The sequence below is a fragment of the Gorilla gorilla genome, chromosome 9, assembly GCF_029281585.2.
Source record: "Gorilla gorilla gorilla isolate KB3781 chromosome 9, NHGRI_mGorGor1-v2.1_pri, whole genome shotgun sequence".
Lineage (NCBI taxonomy): Eukaryota > Metazoa > Chordata > Mammalia > Primates > Hominidae > Gorilla > Gorilla gorilla.
This window is the reverse complement of record NC_073233.2, coordinates 64,272,904-64,291,461: the sequence shown is the minus strand read 5'-3', so window position 1 is coordinate 64,291,461 and position 18,558 is coordinate 64,272,904. Positions and strand designations below refer to the sequence as shown.

The 18,558-nt window shown below is 36.9% G+C and overlaps 1 pseudogene; it reads right to left on the bottom strand.

Annotated features, from left to right (window-relative positions):
- Positions 1-11,364: 11,364 nt before the first annotated feature.
- Positions 11,365-12,349, bottom strand: LOC134756501 (olfactory receptor 5M5-like; annotated as a pseudogene).
- Between the last annotated feature and the right edge of the window lie 6,209 nt (positions 12,350-18,558).

The window sequence follows — 18,558 nt, the reverse complement described above, 5'->3', positions numbered from 1 at the left end:
AGCCATGTTACTCATCATTTGTTACGTAGAAGAAAATACATTTTCATGTTAACTGTATTCTCTGATTGTTTAAGCTGTTTCTCTGTGTTAAAGTAGATAATTTAAAATGAAGTATACTTTTTGATATCCTAGTATCTCATATATATATACACACACACACGGGTCCCTTTGATGCATCAATACACTAGATGAAGGTTGGGACTGGAAAAAGTATCAAAACACTTGGAATTGGCTAATCTGGACTTAAGTTTTAATTTAAATATTAAGCTTATCTCAGTCTGAGTTTTATTATACAAACATTGGTGTCTTTGGGTTCTGGGCAAACAGACTGAGACAGACAGATATTTTTAGGCAGAAAGTTTATCAGAGTGTTCTCACAAACAATATACAGTGAGGGGAGCAGGATTGGACAGAAGGAGTTGAATTGTGACGAAGACTGAGGCACTGTTACATGGCGTTCTGCAGAGATGTCCTTCAGAGATGTCCCAAATTAAGAAAAAAGGAACAAGTATTTGTACCTCCACAATAGCCAATTTTTGGACATGGTCACCCACTGAGAGGGGGTAATATTATCTTGGACAAGGCAATTCCCTTCAGCAGGGGAAATTCCTGGAGTGTAGGTCAGCTATCAGCTGTCAGTGGCCTATATGCCTGGAAGCTGGGGAAATGAATACTTCAACCTGAGAAGCAAATCTGGGTAGTGTGCCACAGCATTTATAATAAATAATAACACTACTCTACCTACAAGTATGTCAAGAGGTACCAAATCACATAGATGAATAAGTCTTATCAGGTATTATGATATTGTGGGAACCACAACAATAATGGGGGAATATTTTACTGACTTTTGAATTAAACTGAATATTTTGTTGGTAGTAATCAATGTACTTCAACATTTTATCTCTGCTCTTCCTAAAGGTTCACATAATTTTCAATAACCACTTACCAAAGAAAATTGTATCTGTATTGCTTATCATAGTGAGGAGGAAACTCTCAGTGTTGGAGCAATGAGACAACAGCCTTCTGTGATGAGATGACATGTTGAAGGAAGTCTGTGTAATGATTTGGAATTAGGTAAATGTCTAGTTCTAATTTCTTTCTATTCTGCCATCCACTGTAGACCAGGAGGGAGATACCAGTGTTTTCAGTGTTCCAACTGAGACCACCTCATTCTTAAAAAATTCATTAGAGGCCGGGTGTGGTGGCTCACGCCTGTAATCCCAGCACTTTGGGAGGCCGAGGTGGGCGGATCACAAGGTCAGGAGTTCGAGACCAGCCTGGCCAATATGGTGAATCCCCGTCTCTACTAAAAATACAAAAATTACCTGCGCATGGTGGCAGGTGCCTGTAGTCCCAGCTACTCAGGGGGCTGAGGCAGGAGAATAGCTTGAACCCGGGAGGCAGAGGTTGCAGTGAGCCGAGATCATGCCACTGCACTCCAGTCTGGGTAACAGAGCGAGACTCCGTCTCAAATAAATAAATAAATAAATAAATAAATAAATAAATAAATAAAATATTCATTAGAGACCACAAAAGAAGAACTGTTTCCTCCTAACCACCTGGAAGAGCCCTCTCATGTCATATCCCAATAACTTCCACTTTCAATTGTTAACTAAGGTTTCTCTCAAACACATCCAAAACTGTATCAGAATTTTCATTCTCCTTCATATTTACTTTTATTCTGGTTTATCTGCTATCATATTTATCCCTTAACTTTTGTCTTAAATCACCACTCTAAGGATAGTTGTACTTTATCATTATTCACCACTGTCTTATGTCCGCATTTCACTCATTACCCAGCTGAGATTTCATGGTCTATCACATAATGACACACTATTAGTTACGCTCAACTCCATGGTTCCACCCTCCCTCCATTCTGCTCATCTGTCTAAATACCCACTTAGTTAGATTTAATTGTTTCTTCTATGTGTCCCCCATTTAAACTGCTTAATACAGTTAGAGAGAATTAATCATCACTTTACTCTGTGTTACTGAACTTTCCTCATACTTCATCCTGAAAAAAAAAAAGAAGATATGATCATCCTCACCACCTCTACATCTTTATAAATACCCTCCTTCTCCCTTCATGTCATTATGGATAATGTATCTCTGCTTCTACCTAAGACCAGCTCCTTTCATGTGTTTGAGTTTTCCACGGCCTTTACTTCTGAAATTATATCTCTACTCTCCCCAAGCATTAGTATCTCAAACTCTTATTATAATATCCTCATTTGTATACAAATATTTTCTAGTGTCACCCTTCTTTTTTTAAATTATACTTTAAGTTCTAGGGTACATGTGCACAAAGTGCAGGTTTGTTACATATGTATACCTGTGCCATGTTGGCAGTGTCACCCTTCTTCACAGTGTTCTTGACAGTAAGTCCCATCCAGTCACCAGCTTATTAATTCATCCCTACTCCCCTCTATAATTAATCTTTCCAAAAGAGCTACCTCTACTCATTGCCAGACTTCCTCATATCTTATTTACACTATAGCATATTCCAGGTGTATTTCTGTAACATCTGTACATTGAGCCTAATCTTGTCGAGGACACATAACACCTCAACACTACTTTATCCAAAGATCACTTCTCTGTCTCACTTTTACTTGATAGCTCAGGATTTGTCACAATTAATTCCTCTACCTGCCTTGATATAGCCCTATATAGTTTTCTATATCACCTCACTCTTACATTTTTCCTTCTTTCATTCCTACTTATTCCCAGTTAGCATTTATCGTTTTTCCTCCATCTCATGCTGACCTTTACATCTTGGAGCAAAAGTCATAGTTTTGACATTTGGTTCTCCACCTGCACTTAATTCTTGGGTGACCTAAGAACTGTGCCATGATTCCAAAACCTGTATCTCTAGCCTTGACCTCTCACCCAAGTTCCAGATTCATGTATTTAATTAACAACCTGGCATGTAGGGACTTTGGATACATTAAAGGATTAAGAAATTAATTTTCTCTTCTTAGTTATGATACTCAGACATATGTAAAATAATCCCACCTTTTGTACTACTAGAAGAGACTATACCTGCAAATCATACTTATGTCTTTGGAGTTAAAATTATCTCAATATTGAGTCACAGATTGTATTTTCTATTAGGTTGGTGCAAAAGTAATTGCAGTTTTTTGCAATACTTAAAAAAATAGCAAAAACCATAATATTTTTGTACCAACCTACTATTATACTTCTTTAGTTTGTGCTGGAGCAAGAAAATTGGCAACTTTTGTGTCTTTACTCATAATCCATTAAATATTTGTTGAGTAACTTGCATGTAACTTATACTGGAGATATAACAGGTAAGAAAACAAAGTTTCTTATCTCAATAAACTTATATTTAAGTGAGGGAGATTGTATTGTCTCTGTCAAATGTATTATGCATGTGTGAATGTGTGTGTGCATTTCACATAAACATAAATGGCGTTTTGAAGTGGGCAATAAAATAGGCAGTGGAGGAGTGAGAAAAGAGCTCTCTGTTGAAAATATCTGAGCAATGCCTGGATAGGGATGATACCATTTGAGCGTTTGTGGAAGAGCTTTCTGTGTACACACACATTAAACACAAAGGCTCCTAGGCAAGATCCTCTTTGGTTTGTTAAAAGAATTGCAAGGAGACAAATATATGTGGACCAGAGAGAGAAAACTAAAGGAGGTAAAGAACAGCAATCAGGAAAATTCTGAGAAAGGGAGGCAGATAACATAAGGCCTAGTAGCTCATAAGGAGGTTTTGTGCTTTATTTTTTCAAATTACTTTGTAATAGTTGTCTCCCACCAATGCCAGATGGTAAGATGCAAGAGGGAATGGGCAAGATTAATTTTCTTGGCTATTTTACCAGTACCAAGGGTGGTGTCTGCTTCATGAAACAAACTCATTAATATTTGTTGAGTGAATAAAAACGTTAATGAAATGAAAGCCATATTCTAGTAGAAAAGAATAAGGATTGTATTTTAAGTGGAATTCTGAGGGTTGGAGGCAGGATCTGATCAATCCTGTAGGTTTAATTCAATGCTGTGCTCAATGGCGCCTCTGGATCATGAGATACTTTTTGTTCTTTTCTAAATTCCTAAGATACTCTCTGAGGTATAAATGATGCACTGGGGAAAATGTAGTTCAATTATCTCAGTGAAAAATGAATTCACTTTTTAATTATGGATTGGCATATTTCAGACTTTAGACTTTTTAGTGTTTAACAGAGACTAAATCTCCAGAGAATGATCACAGTCTTAATAAGACGTGATCTTGGGTCTTGGATTCAAAAGCAGTGCATTTTATCCTTTGTTGAATTAAAGGATAAAATGTGCTGCTGAATTCTGCCATAGTTGATTCCTTTATGTCACCTGCACAGTTTTTCAAAGCCATAAATCTGACTGTTGGAAACAGAAAACCTGTATTCCTACAAAGTAAAAGTAAATTAATAAGAACCACTACTTTCAGTGAATATTACTTAAGGACAGAAGGTAAGATCATGTAATTTATCATAACTTGTTCCAATGTAGAAAGTTTCAAGAGGACTTAAAAAAACATTTAAGAAATTAAGATTAAACATCTTAAATTAAATATGTCTGAAATACTAAATTTAATATTGTCAACTAAACTGTGAACATAAATTGTTTTAAAAGAGGGAGATTTAGAATCACTAGAAAGAATTTCATAGAATATTCAACATATATATATACACATACATACAGGAATGTATGTATACATGTATATATACACAAATGTGTGTGGTGTAAAAATATGAAAATTTAATTAATTTTGCATATAAAGAGAGCAAAACCCAAAGAGATATTTAATTATCTATGAAGAACCTTAAATTGAATACTTTTATGTCATTAAATGCATAAATTGATAAATTGATAACAGTTTTCAGCCTCTTTCTTGAATTTCAGGTGCACTTGCTCTGTGACATCGAACAAGTTAATATTCCTTAGTTCAAATTTATGTTTAATACAAGGATAATTCTATCTTGATTAAGTTTGTTGCAAATCCATATGTCCATGAGGGGTGATGTATCCCATGCTCTTTTGTAATAAATGGAATGTAAGCCACTCCATGTATATTTTTCTAAATATGAATCTAAATTATGTACACATGGTGGGAAAACAGTTACAAAAACTAAACAAATTGCTTCCCTCATATATATGTGTGTGTGTGTGTGTATATATATATATATATGTATAAAACATATATAACATAACATACCCATACACTCAGAGGATCATATATATCAGAGAAAATATGATAGCTTTTACGTCACCTTATACATTTATTACATATATAATGTGATTGATCATATGTGTGTACATATATATTTATGTAAAAATAAGAGACTTAAAGAATGGCTGCAATATTTTAAAGAGGTTATAGAATAGAATTTTAGCTGTTTTAGAGATAGGAGAATCAGTTTAAAAGACTATCGCAGGCCGGGCACGGTGGCTCAAGCCTGTAATCCCAGCACTTGGGGAGGCCGAGGCGGGCGGATCACCAGGTCAGGAGATCGAGACCATCCTGCCTAACACGGTGAAACCCCGTCTCTACTAAAAATACAAAAAATTAGCCGGGCGTGGTGGCGGGCGCCTGTAGTCCCAGCTGCTTGGGAGGCTGAGGCAGGAGAATGGCGGGAACCCGGGAGGCAGAGCTTGCAGTGAGCCGAGATCACGCCACTGCACTCCAGCCTGGGTGACAGAGCAAGACTCCATCTCAAAAAAAAAAAAAAAAAAAAAAAGACTATCGCAATAATGTAAGTAAAAGATGGCTTGGTATTTAGTGACAACGAACGTGGCAGAGGTAGCTGGCTTAGGATACAGATCTTTTAAAGGCAAACCCAATTGAATAATCTGATTGATTGGCTATCCAGCATGTGACAAGGAGAAAATATCATTTATCCATCATTTTTGTCTATTTATTTAATTTCACCTGTGCAAATGAAAGCATGGAGCTGTCATTGACTTGAGATGGGGAGTGTTATGTTTGGAGCAAATCAGAGGAGGATATGAGGAATTCAGTTTTGGTCATGTTAAGTTGCCGTTTGATAGCCATATGGAGATGTAAGCAGTTAAATTATAAGCCTGGAGTTTGGAAGAGGACAAGACTAGAGATATGGCTCAGAAGGTACAAGTACATAGACAATATTTAAAACCATCAGACAATAAGAGCACCTGGGTAGAGTGGAAATAGAAAAGGAGGAAGCTCTGAGACACTCCAACACAAAGAGGGAGAAGAGGAGGAACAAGGAACGGAGACAGAAGGAGCAAGCCATGTAGTAGGAAGAAAAACAGAGAGCTTGGTGTTCTGGAAGAGTAGAGAAAGAAGACTTTTAGAGTGGTAAGTAATTAATTATGTTTAATGTTATTGATAAATCTAGAAAAATGAGGCCTGAGAATTCACCATTGGATTTAGCAATCAAGACCAATGTTGTGTTGAACAAAAGCAATTTCCAGGGAGTGATGGAGGGAAAGGCCTGATTAGAATGGGCTAACAAGAAATGCAGAAATGCAGAAAACAAGAAATGCAGAATTCAGTACAGCATGTATATAACTGTGTCCATATGTTTAATTGCTAAGGGAATGGCAGAGGAATGAATGGGAGGACAGGTGATGAAAGCAGTAGGATCGGAATAGGAAGAGAGAAAAGTTGGATAATAGAGTAGGATATCATCAAAGCCTCTCTCTCTCTCTCTCTCTCTCTCTCTCTCACACACACACACACACACACACACACACACACACACACACACACACTATTTTAAATAAAATGGGTAATTGAGTTTACTTAAGGGATCTTTTGTTCTTTACCTCCATATAAAATAAAGAGTAGTTATGAACACAGGACATCTTAGAAGTAATCTTATTAACAGTCAAGAATGAACTATTTAATATCCTAGGTTTTTGGGGTATAATTTATTTCATTTGTTCCTCTCAAGTAAATTTTATTGTGTATATTTGAGGATTAGCACGTTATGCTGTATAGATGTATACTCATATAGATGTATACTCATATAGATGTATACTTACACATAGATACATACAGCTAATACAGTTGTTACTATAGTGAGGCAGATTGGCATATTAACATATCTATCATGGTTTGTTTCTCATCCCAGCAAATGAGTCTTGTATTCTGAGACTAAGATATGAGAAACTTTACACCACTGTCTGGATTTATTATCCTGGGATTCAGGGATCACCCAGAATTACAGTGTCTTCTTTTTGTGTTGTTTCTTCTCATCTATATGATCACCGTTGTTGGAAATCTTGGCATGATTCTATTAATCAAGACTGACTCACATCTCCATACTCCAATGTACTTTTTCCTCAGTAACTTGTGCCTTGTTGACTTCTGTTATTCTTCTGTCATTGCCCCTAATATGCTGATAAATTTCTGGGTGGAGAACCCAGTCATTTCATTTAATGAATGTGCCACTCAATTCTTCTTTTTTGGCTCTTTTGCTGGCATTGAGGGTTTTCTGTTGGCTGTCATGGCCTATGACCATTATGTGGCCATCTGCAAGCCTCTGCTTTATACAGTCCTGATGTCATCCCACCTCAGTGCCCTCCTGGTGTTAGCCACATATCTTTCAGGCTTTGTAAATGCTGCCATTCACACCGGCTTCACCTTCCAGCTCTCATTCTGCGGCTCCAATGTCATTAACCATTTTCTTTTGTGATATTCCACCCCTCCTGAAACTCTCTTTTTCTGATACATACATCAATGAGGTTGTCATTTTTGCCTTCGCCAGTTTTAATGAATTGAGCTATCTCCTACTGATTCTTGTTTCCTATCTCCACATCCTTGCTGCCATCTTGAGGATCCACTCTGCAGAAGGGAGGCACAAGGCCTTCTCCACCTGTGCTTCCCACTTGGTGGTGGTCACTGTCTTCTTTGGGACAATCCTGTTCATGTGTCTACGTCCCAGTTCCAGCTACTCAAAGGATCAAGACAAAGTGGTGTCTGTCTTTTACACAGTAGTCCTCCCCATGTTGAATCCTCTCATCCATAGTTTGAGAAACAAGGAAGTCAAAGCTTCTTTAAGTAAAATGTTTAAAACAGTCTCTTATATCTCTACTTAGAATCATCAAGCCATAGGATATCAGGGCTCTAAGGAAACTTACAAATGACCACATCTGCTTCCATTTACCCTAATTCTATTTCATTCTTCCATGAGGCTTTTTCCCGATAGTGGAGTTGGACTAACTGTTCCAAGCTTCGTGGAGAATATGGCCACTATGTAAATCCCACTTATTCTACATAACCTAAATCTCAAAAATAACCAACTATCACAGTTCAACACCATGTTCATAGCTATAAAACCCAGTATAAAGTTTGCTGAGACAGAAAAAGACTGAGTAGCAAAAGGAGCAATTCTACCTTCTTCCATGTGTGATGGCTCTTTGATTGGATGACGGTTGAACTGCTAAAGAAGTTATGAGGAATAAGCTGAGCCAGAAAATGTCCAGACACCAAAACAGGGCTTAGAAACTATGCCGTTCCCCTAGTGAACCAGAGAGAAATACCAGAACTAAATAATGAGAGAGGGGCTGAAGTCCAGTGTTCTTAACCTAGAGAAAGAATATGTAGCAAGAATAATGAGAATACATTCCAGGATAAGTATAAGAATAAAACACTGAATAAGAATGCCAAGAAATATTATGAAGCAGAAGTTTCTGGGGTTGGGAAAGAGGTATTCTGCATAGTTCTTGTATGTAAAGTGTCAGGTTGTTTGATCTTTACATGTGGAAATGGTTTAACCTTCAAGAACTAGGGCAAGATGCTCATTCTTTCTCTAATGCCTTGGCAAATAACCATACATGTCTATTTTGCTACTAGATGCAATTGTATTTGGGTAAGTTCAAAGTTTACAGCTGATTTGACTGATAGTTTTAGCTGAGATATCTTCAAAATAGGACTACGTTTTATTTGCAGACTGTGATCATTGACATGTGAACAATAAATGCTTCCAAATGGAGGGGATTGGATAAAATATAGTTTGTATGATCATAGTAGATGATTTCACTCAAAGTCTCGTTGTCATCTAAATGGAAAAGTGGCCACTTAAAAGTGCCTAAGCAATAATTTTGCTTTCAGTTACAGCATATTATTTTTGATGAGAAATTGAACCTCAATATTATAATTTGATCCGTCTTTATTCTGCTTTCAGACATTGCATATTAAAAATACACAATTGTATTGCTCAATCAATGCTTTTGCCCATCTCACCATTCTTCTTCCTGAAAGACCTTCATATTTCAAGACACAGCACAAACATTATTTTCATTGTCATTCCCAAAGTAGACAACTACACGTGTATATTCCTGTGATTCTGTAGATATTACAACTCTAATCAGCTCTTAGTCTCAGAAACAAAAGCTAATAATAGTAATAATAATACAATGTAACATTTCCTAACATAGTCTGAGAGCTCTGTGGGAAATGAAACGTACTTATATACATCTCCATGCCTTCATAGTAGCCCATCAATAAGAGTTTTTAAACTGAGAACATAATTCCAATAGAAGGCACAGGAGTATGGAAGACAAGATCATTTTCGATAACCTCAATTTTAAAAAGTCAGTGTTAGAATTGAAAGTTCTATTATATCTGGTTGGGTAATCTGTCAGATAATGTTTAGTCCTTTTAAAGCAAGTTGTCCTGTGTTCTTGGAAAGTAAAAACTTTAATAAACAAAAAAATTTTAGTATTTTGTATCTTTAGTTTTACATAAAACAAATGTGATTTCACCATATAGTAATAGAATATTCATCTTTTTTCCATGAAAAGATGAAAAATTAATCAAACTGACATAGACCTGGAATTAGAACAGTCTCTCTGATGCCAACCCTTTCATTTATTTTCTCATATTATGGATTGATTTTTTCCTGTTCACAGGCTTTTTACACAATATACTCATCTTGACACATTTTCAGAATTATTGCATTACAGGCAAGGTGTCTGTTTTTAGAAAGAACTGTTCTCGCCTGAAATGGCTCATGTGTTTGTTAGCTCTGTGTGTGTGTGTGTGTGTGTGTGGTATGTGTGTATTTGTGTATGTATGTGTATGTTGGTGAGAGGGGTGGGGTCGTCAGTTACCAGGAGAAATCTTGCTCTACAATAGTGACTAGAGTCCGCAATACGTTTATTCGGTAAAATTACATTCCTTGCCTTCCCACTGTTTTTTTCATTAACAAACTCTTAAGTCTAGGCAATGATGCTTTATGCTGTTTAGACCTCAAAAATAAGGTTAAAATAGCTCACTCGATTAGTTGATGGACCAGATGTGTTCCCATATGATGTAATTTATAGGTTCCTTTTAACAAAACATGTTTACAACACCGTCTGTCACATTTCATAGAGTTCTTCTAATAGAAAAGATAACTATTGAGTACTGAGCTTAATACCTGGGTGATGAAATAATCTATACAATAATCTACATGACACTAGTTTACCTATATAACAAACCTTCACAGGTGCCCCCGAACATAAAAAAAAGTAAAAATAAATAAGTATGGCCAGTGTATTTCACATTTGCTTTGACATAATGGTCAGCATTTGCCCAACTAGCAGTGTGGGTCATTACATTTTATTTTACTAAACACACTGATTACTGACTTATTCTAACATTTTTAAAAATAAAATACAGACGTCAGAACCTTCTTAATATAAATATGATAGTGACTGTAAATATTGGGATTAAAGTAGCAGCCAGGTCCCCCTTATATAGTAGAGAATCACGAAAAAGACCATAAAGTATGACAGAAGACCTGAGTTTTAGACTAAAATCTCGAAAATGCAGCTCTTGCTTCTTTGGTTTTTCGATATAGTCTAGATTTGAAAGCTTCATGTGTTTTCTTCTTTGCGTCTCAAATTAAGTTTCGAATTAAATAGACATAGACCAAAGCCACAGTAAGAAAAATCTGAAATTGCAAGATTTTTTTGAGAAGATAATCATCTTTCAGTAGAGGAAACTGCAGTATATCATATGAATGTAAATCATTTTCTTATTCAGAAAACATGTTGTAAATAATTTCACTTTGCTGATAAGAGTAGCTCAGAGATGCCCAATATTGGTGACCAAGGTAGTGAAAGGAAAAATTTATCTGCTGACTAATCAAGTAGAAATAAGTTCTTGAGTAAGACTAAACATATGACCCTGCTTAATTATAAACAGCTGACTTCTGCTGTGGTGATTCCTATCAATCATCACTTCCAAACAACTTTCACATTCATTATTCCCATTAGACTTGCACTTGATCCTAAGCTATGCATATCCAAAAATATATCACTGTTATTCCAGAGAATTGCATTTAGGTAGAACCAATGAAGGTCACTTTTTGATTTTTTTAGAGACTCATTTATTTTTTATTGGGAAACTGTAGTTACTGAATTTTTCTTCATCTTACCAAGGTTTCTTATAAACACTCTTTTCAAGGCCTGTTTCACATCCTTGTTTCTCAGGCTGTAGATAAATGGGTTCAGCATGGGACTCACAAAAATACAAAACACCGCCACCATTTTCCCTTGCTCAACAGTCAGCTCATTTGCTGATCTCAGGTACATGCAGAATAGGGACCCATAGAACATAGTGACAGCTGTCAGGTGGGAGCCACAGGTGGAGAAGGCTTTGAGCTGCCCTTCACTGGAACGGATCCTCATAATGGTGATGAAAATGAAAATGTAGGAGATGAGAATGATGAGCAGGGAAACTGTGAGGTTAATCCCTGCTGACACAAACAAGGCAGTTTGTTTTATGTAAGTGTCAGAACATGTCAACATTAAGAGGGGTGGGTCAGCACAGTAGAAATGGTTGATGGTGTTGGGTCCACAAAAGGACAAATGAGAGGTCAGTATTACTTGCATCGTGCCCACCATAGAACCCCAGAAGTAGGGGAAAGTCACCAGGCAGATGCAAACTGCTCTGGACATTTTGCTGCTGTAATGTAGGGGATTGCAGATTGCCATGTAGCAGTCATAGGCCATGGCACCAAGCATGTAATACTCAGTAAGGAGCAGAGTCACAAAGACAAAACACTGGGCCAGACACCCAGCGTAGGAAATGGTCTTCTTCTCAGATAAGAAATTAACAAGCATCTGCAGAGAGATGTTAGTGGAGTAAAAAATATCCACACATGCTAAATGAGTAAGGAAAAAAATACATGGGGGTTTGGAACTGAGGAGTGAATCTGATTAGGAAAATCATCCCAAAGTTCCCGGTCAGGGTGATGAGGTAAATCAGGAGAAATACCACAAAAAGCATAGGCTGCAGCTCTGGCTTGCTAGTCATTCCCAGCAGAATAAATTCAGTTACCTCCGTGTCATTGCATTTGGGATCTATCTTCATCTTCATAGTCTCTAATAAGAAAAGAAGAACGTGCCAGAAACAAAAAGGGAAATAAATTATATGCAATCTAAGAATAGGCAAAATCAATGAGCACTAAGACAAACTAGGGTTGCAAAGAGAATTGCAAGGAATATTTCCCTTAGAGATGGAAAAGTCTCGATAGATGCTTTCAGGTACTTTGTGGCTCTGGTTAAAGCAGACAATACAGGAGATTTTGAGGTTTATGTACCAAATTGTGCTGGCTATTTTGGCTTCTTCCACCTCAACTCTGCTAACACATATGGGATTTGATGTAGCTTACTGGTGTCCCTAAATAGGCTGTGGAATCAGGATCCTTTATCCTCAAAAAGGCGACCACCACAGTCTGATAATGACACAAATGCTTGATCTGGGAACACGGCTAATGAGTAACTCCCTGTACTGGCTCCATCATTGCCAGTAAAGGTAAACCTTCTGTGCATTGGAGGAACACATATTTCCTGAGTCTATGGTATGTACATTCAGGTTCAGTTTCTTCCTCATTTCTTACTCCCCAGTAACAATGGACCTCTCCTGGTCCCTTGGTGTTCTGTCCATCCTAATGTTTTTTGTCCAAAGCAACAATTGATGGATAATTTAGATTGTTTCTTCACCTAATATCCACTTTCATTTCATAAATCTCATTTTATCTCACAACATCCCAATTTAGTTTATATTTATATTTCAATTTATCCTACACCTTTGACTTAACACTTTATATCTGACCCATCAGAAAGTCTTCTCAGGTCTCTCTTCAAAAAATTACATAATAAATTTTAAACCCACTTTTCAGCATTTTCTTTGCTACCAGTCAGGTCTTAGATAAAATTATCTCTTGCTTAAGCTACTACAGTAGCTCCTTCTTCCACTCTTGAAATTATCTGTTTTCCAACACCAGCCAGTTATATTTTATAAACATAAATCACAACCTATTACAAATTTGGTTAAAAGGTTCAAGATTTTTCATCACACATGGGCTAAAATCTGAACTTCTCGCCAGGACACACAAGGACCTACGTGACGTCTTCCCACCCGTGTCTCCAAATTCTTCTCTTTCCACTTTCTCTTCTGTCCTTCTTCTCCTGCTACCTTGACCTTTCTAGCTGTTCCTTGATCATGCTAAGAATATTCCTACTTCAGCTCCCTCTGCCCAATTCCTTCCCAGATTTTGAGTGATTCATTTCATCACTTCATTCTATTTCAAATACCTTTTTAATCATGAATCATGATTTATTTTTCTTTATATCATTTATCACTTCTGAAATCATTTACTTAAATATTCATTGTCTGTTCCCTCCAAAATGTTAGCTATATGAGCACAGGAACATCATTTGTGCCATATCCCCAGAACCTGGACTAATGCTTGAATCACAGTAGATCACAGTAACCATTAGTGTATGAATTATTGAGGTCACCTTGCCATCTCACATCAGCTGACATTTCATAGTATGCAGATCTCTTACCTTTCAGACGTTATCAGTAGAGACCAAGTTACTACAAAAAAATTCCAGCTACCGTGTGAAGAATGTATGGAAGGGAGTGCAATGAGAGGTAGAGAGATCATTAGTGGCTCGTTTTAGTAACAAAGCTAGTGATAATGGTGCCTGAGCTAAAACTTAGCATATTAATAGTTAAAACTTTCAGTTTGCACTGTTGGAAATTAGGTGGGAGTTGACTCAGGGCTACAAAAATGAGTTGTCTTTAATTACTATAGAACATTTTGCAAGGATGAGAGGACACAGAATGTTCATACCTTTTAAGGAAAAACGATACTGCTTTATTTAGTTTATGTATCACATATTCACAAACCTAACATTTAGTTCAGTGTTTATCAGCCCTGGCTTCACATGAGAATCAAGTTGGAGTTTTTAAAAACACTGATACCTAGGTTCTAGCCCAACCCAGGTGGGACACACACACACACACACACACACACATATATATGTAACTAATATATATAATATATAGAATTAATAATGACATATATATATAATATTATTTTAAGTTCTGGGATATATGTGCAGGATGTGCAGGTTTGTTACATAGGTAAATATGTGCCATGGTGGTTTGCTGTACCTAATTGATATGATACTTTTTAACAAACTTTCATTCTATTGTAATGCACAGACAACATTGAAAGCTCTGAACAAGACAACTGAAATGGCCTGTTTGTATTAAACAAGATTTTTTTTCACGTGGTTTTACCCCGATAGCTTACACTTTCCCCTTACAGTAGATTCTGAGATATTGTCACACAAAGTCTTTTTTCCAGCCCCCAAATATAGAACTTGCCATCATCAATTCATATAAAACTTTCCTTCATTGGTTTGGAATAAAGTATCCCATTATCTGACGTTATCCCTTATAGTATTTTGTTGGTGCTAGAAAGCTTAAGAAAAGAAAATCTTTCTGAGAGGCTTCATGATCCTATCTCAAGTCTTCTCACACCCAAGAAACAGAGGGCAAAGGATGAAATTATAGTAGGGTTACACCATCCAATTGTTGATTACATACAGCCCAGGGTTTGATTTATGTAATACATATGAAAAGAGTGTTTCCTATATATCACCAGTTGTGAAAGTAGACCTTGACATAGTTATGTTTCAAGTTATGAGCTAATGTGGGGAATGGGAAAAAAGGGCTATGTTATAATTCCCAGTAACATGTTCACACTTTTAAAAATGCTATTGCAGATGGTTTGTGGTGAATGATGTCTAAGATATTTTCAGTCACACATCACATACCATAACCCACAGTAACATGGGCCAACACCAGATGGACACATCTCATATTGTTGAAAATTCCAACAGCTTTCACTTTTCATTCAGTGGTGTTCTGTCACGTCAGGAGAGAGATGAGTAAGAAAATGGGAAGAATAAGGAGAATAATCATTAAATATATGAAATTATTCTATTTTAAATAATGGAACTATTGGAAAGAAACCAAACTATGCTTAGGGCAGGGAAGAGTTAAAGCTCTGTGTACAATGCAGGAGGAAAAAACACAACTTCAAGCCATGTAGAGTATTTTCTGAAAAATTCTGCCAAGTGGGACATATCAGGTGAAAGCTCCATAAATCCATAGCAGTGTTGGCAAAGGACAGAAAAATGTATTCTCTTGGAACAAAATAATGCAAACCTATTTTTCTTTTTCTTTTACTTATTTATTTTTTTTGAGATGAAGTTTCTCTCTTGTTGCCCAGGCTGGAATGCAGTGGCGCCATCTCGGGTCGCTGCAACCCCTGCCTCCCTGGATCAAGTGATTCTCCTGCCTCAGCCTCCCGAATGGCTGGGATTAAAGGTGCCCGCCACCATGCCCAGCTAATTTTTTTGTTACTTTTGGTAGAGATAAGGTTTTGCTACGTTGGCCAGGCTGGTCTCGAACTCTTGACCTCAGGTGATCCACCCACCTCGGTCTCACCAAGTGCTGGGATTACAGGCGTGAGCTCAGACACAGCATTGCCATCATATTCCAATGCAAAACTGAATTGAAGAAACCTGAGAAAAGCCCCTAGAAATGACGATGGAAATGTGTTCACTTTGTTGTTTCCTTCTCACCGTTAACCTCACCCTCATTTTTATCCAATTCTCTTGACACTCTCCTCTTAGTAATAATTGTATTAAATAATTAAAGACATAGAAGAGTATATTTTCTTGTGCCACATTCTAAGGCTCTAGTTTTGGAGAAGGTAAACAAGTTAGTGGAAAAATGTATGTTTTTGAATTCCAAGATTTGACTAAAACTCAACTTGTAAGCCTACTCTAAGTCCCAGCTGTGTCATGAATAATGGATCTGTAACTAATGACAGGGGTATTTGCAGAGCCTGCCTGACCTCCTCGTATATCACTAGTTACCTGTTGTCTTCATCAGAGAGTCTGAGGCCTGTCTGCCTATGGTTTTGTTTTACCATGACAATTCTTATGGCCACTATTAATTTCATTTTATGTTCAAAAGAGGAAATAGGAAATCACACAAATTTCTTATGAGTTCTTGATTCTCAGAACTGTCAGACTTACCTGTGAAGGAATAGTAATTTCTTATCCTACTCAAAAGTCCCCAGTGTGGGAGGATTTATACTGAATGACTAATCTCGGTAGACTCATTCCTGAAGCATTAGATAAGAAACCCACAGGATATCATTAGGGCTCCCTCTGGAGGCGTTTACAAAAGTCACGTCATAATGGATAGAATCCTAATTTAGATGTACATAGTGTCTTTCAGTAAATGCAAAAACACTTGGTACGGATTTTGATGTTGGGATTAATTCTAGAGGAGATAGAAAGGTGTTCCATTCTTGGTAATCAAAAGACTTTTGCCGTGACTCTGCACATTATATCCTCAGCTAAAATAGTCTTTTGCTTTTCTGAAAACCTTGGTTGGTTTTTTCTGCCTCTCTTGCAATATATGCTTTCTTTTATAACTATTCTATTACTCCTATGAATTGTAAATGCTCTGAGGATAAAGCTAACATCAATTTCATCTTGATAATTCCTATGGAAATCTGCACAACACTTTGGGTGTACAGTTAATATTTGGTGAAGAGTTATTGAGTAAATAACTGAACAGTGGTAATTAGTTTAAGCAAAATTAGTTCAAGTACACTTACTGCCATAGGCTACTTATACAAAGATATGTACAATTTATGATTACAGAGATATGTTAATTCATATAATGTTTAATCTTTGGGTCTCAAGTAGATTGACATTTGAAATCAAAGTCCTACTACTTCTGGGTCAGATTCATAATAATACTATTATAAATAAAAATAAAATAATATAATAGTATTATATCTTTCATTAGGACTAAAACAATCTTCCTCTCCCGTGCTCTAGTACCGTTAATTTTTGACATTAAAAAATGTAGATTATGACAGAGAGAAAATCCAAACCCAAGTCCTGGTTCTTCGGCCTGGACACACTAATAAATGGAGAGGAACAACAACAACAACAAAAACTTAGAAGCTTTCTCTGAGACAGGCTATCCCAATCTCCCTTGCCCAGGCTTTGGCCCTGAATCAACTTGTTGAGTAGCTAAAGCAAAGTCAACTTTGGGATTAGGTTATTTGGGCAGCTATGATCACAGCTATTTCCACAGTTTCTTCAGTTTCCATGTGGCATAGACAGTACTTAAACTTCCAAACTTCCAGCATGTCCCTAGTAGGTGAACATGCAAATAGCTAAGATTTGATGACCTGGACATATTGCACCAGTGAAGCTGAGTCCTACACAGCTGACTTCCCAGGCCATTTCCGAATGGATATAAGGGGCAGACCTAAGGGAGGTTTGCAATTCTTTAAAACCAAGGTGCAACTGGGTCATCAGGGAAGATAAGAAGGCTATGGCTATATTCAGCCAAGAGAGTGAAATGACTCTGAGGTACATTTATCATGGTGGATGACAGCAGAGCAAAACTGTCACCAGGCAGATTAGAGGTCAAGAAAGACCGGAGAGCAGCAACCGGATGCATTTCTAGGCCTCCCTTCCTTACCGATAGAGGCCTTGCAAGTTACAGAATGGAAAAAGGGATTAAAATTTTAATGACTGGATATTTACCTAAAGAGAAAGACAAACCAAAAGAGTTATTTCAATCATTGACCATTTTAAGTCCAAAGCTGCTTTGTAAAAGAAAGCCATAGATCACAAGTTCATGTAACATGTAATTGGGTCCTGACATATAGACACAAGCTTTTGCAACAATTAAAGTTTTGTTCACTATAAGTCTTTTTTGGAAAAGAGAGAGAAATATTCAAATTATTTACATACCAGTTTCCATTAGCATGTGAAGAACAAACAGAAACACTTTTCAGGGTGAACAAAATTCCTGCTACCGTTATAAAATCCTGCATATACTCTTTACTTTGTGATTCTGAAAAACACCGTTCTACCTGGTTTATTGAAATGGGTGAAAGCTCTAATGTAATGTTATTTTTTACATTTTGTAACACTTAAGTCATAAAGCCAAGCTATTCTCAAACCTTGATGAAACATGTTGGAAGAAATTATGTTTTAGTGTTTGGTGAAAAAATTATGTTTCATCACTTAAGGTGATAAATTGTACTCATTAAAGAACTTTGAAAGTTCACACACAGCCAATGGTTTAAAATGCACTAATTTAGATTCCCAATTCTCACAAAGGCCAGTTACTCTGGACCATTCAATCGCCAAAGAGGAAAACTGGGGGCATTCCCATCCCGGGAT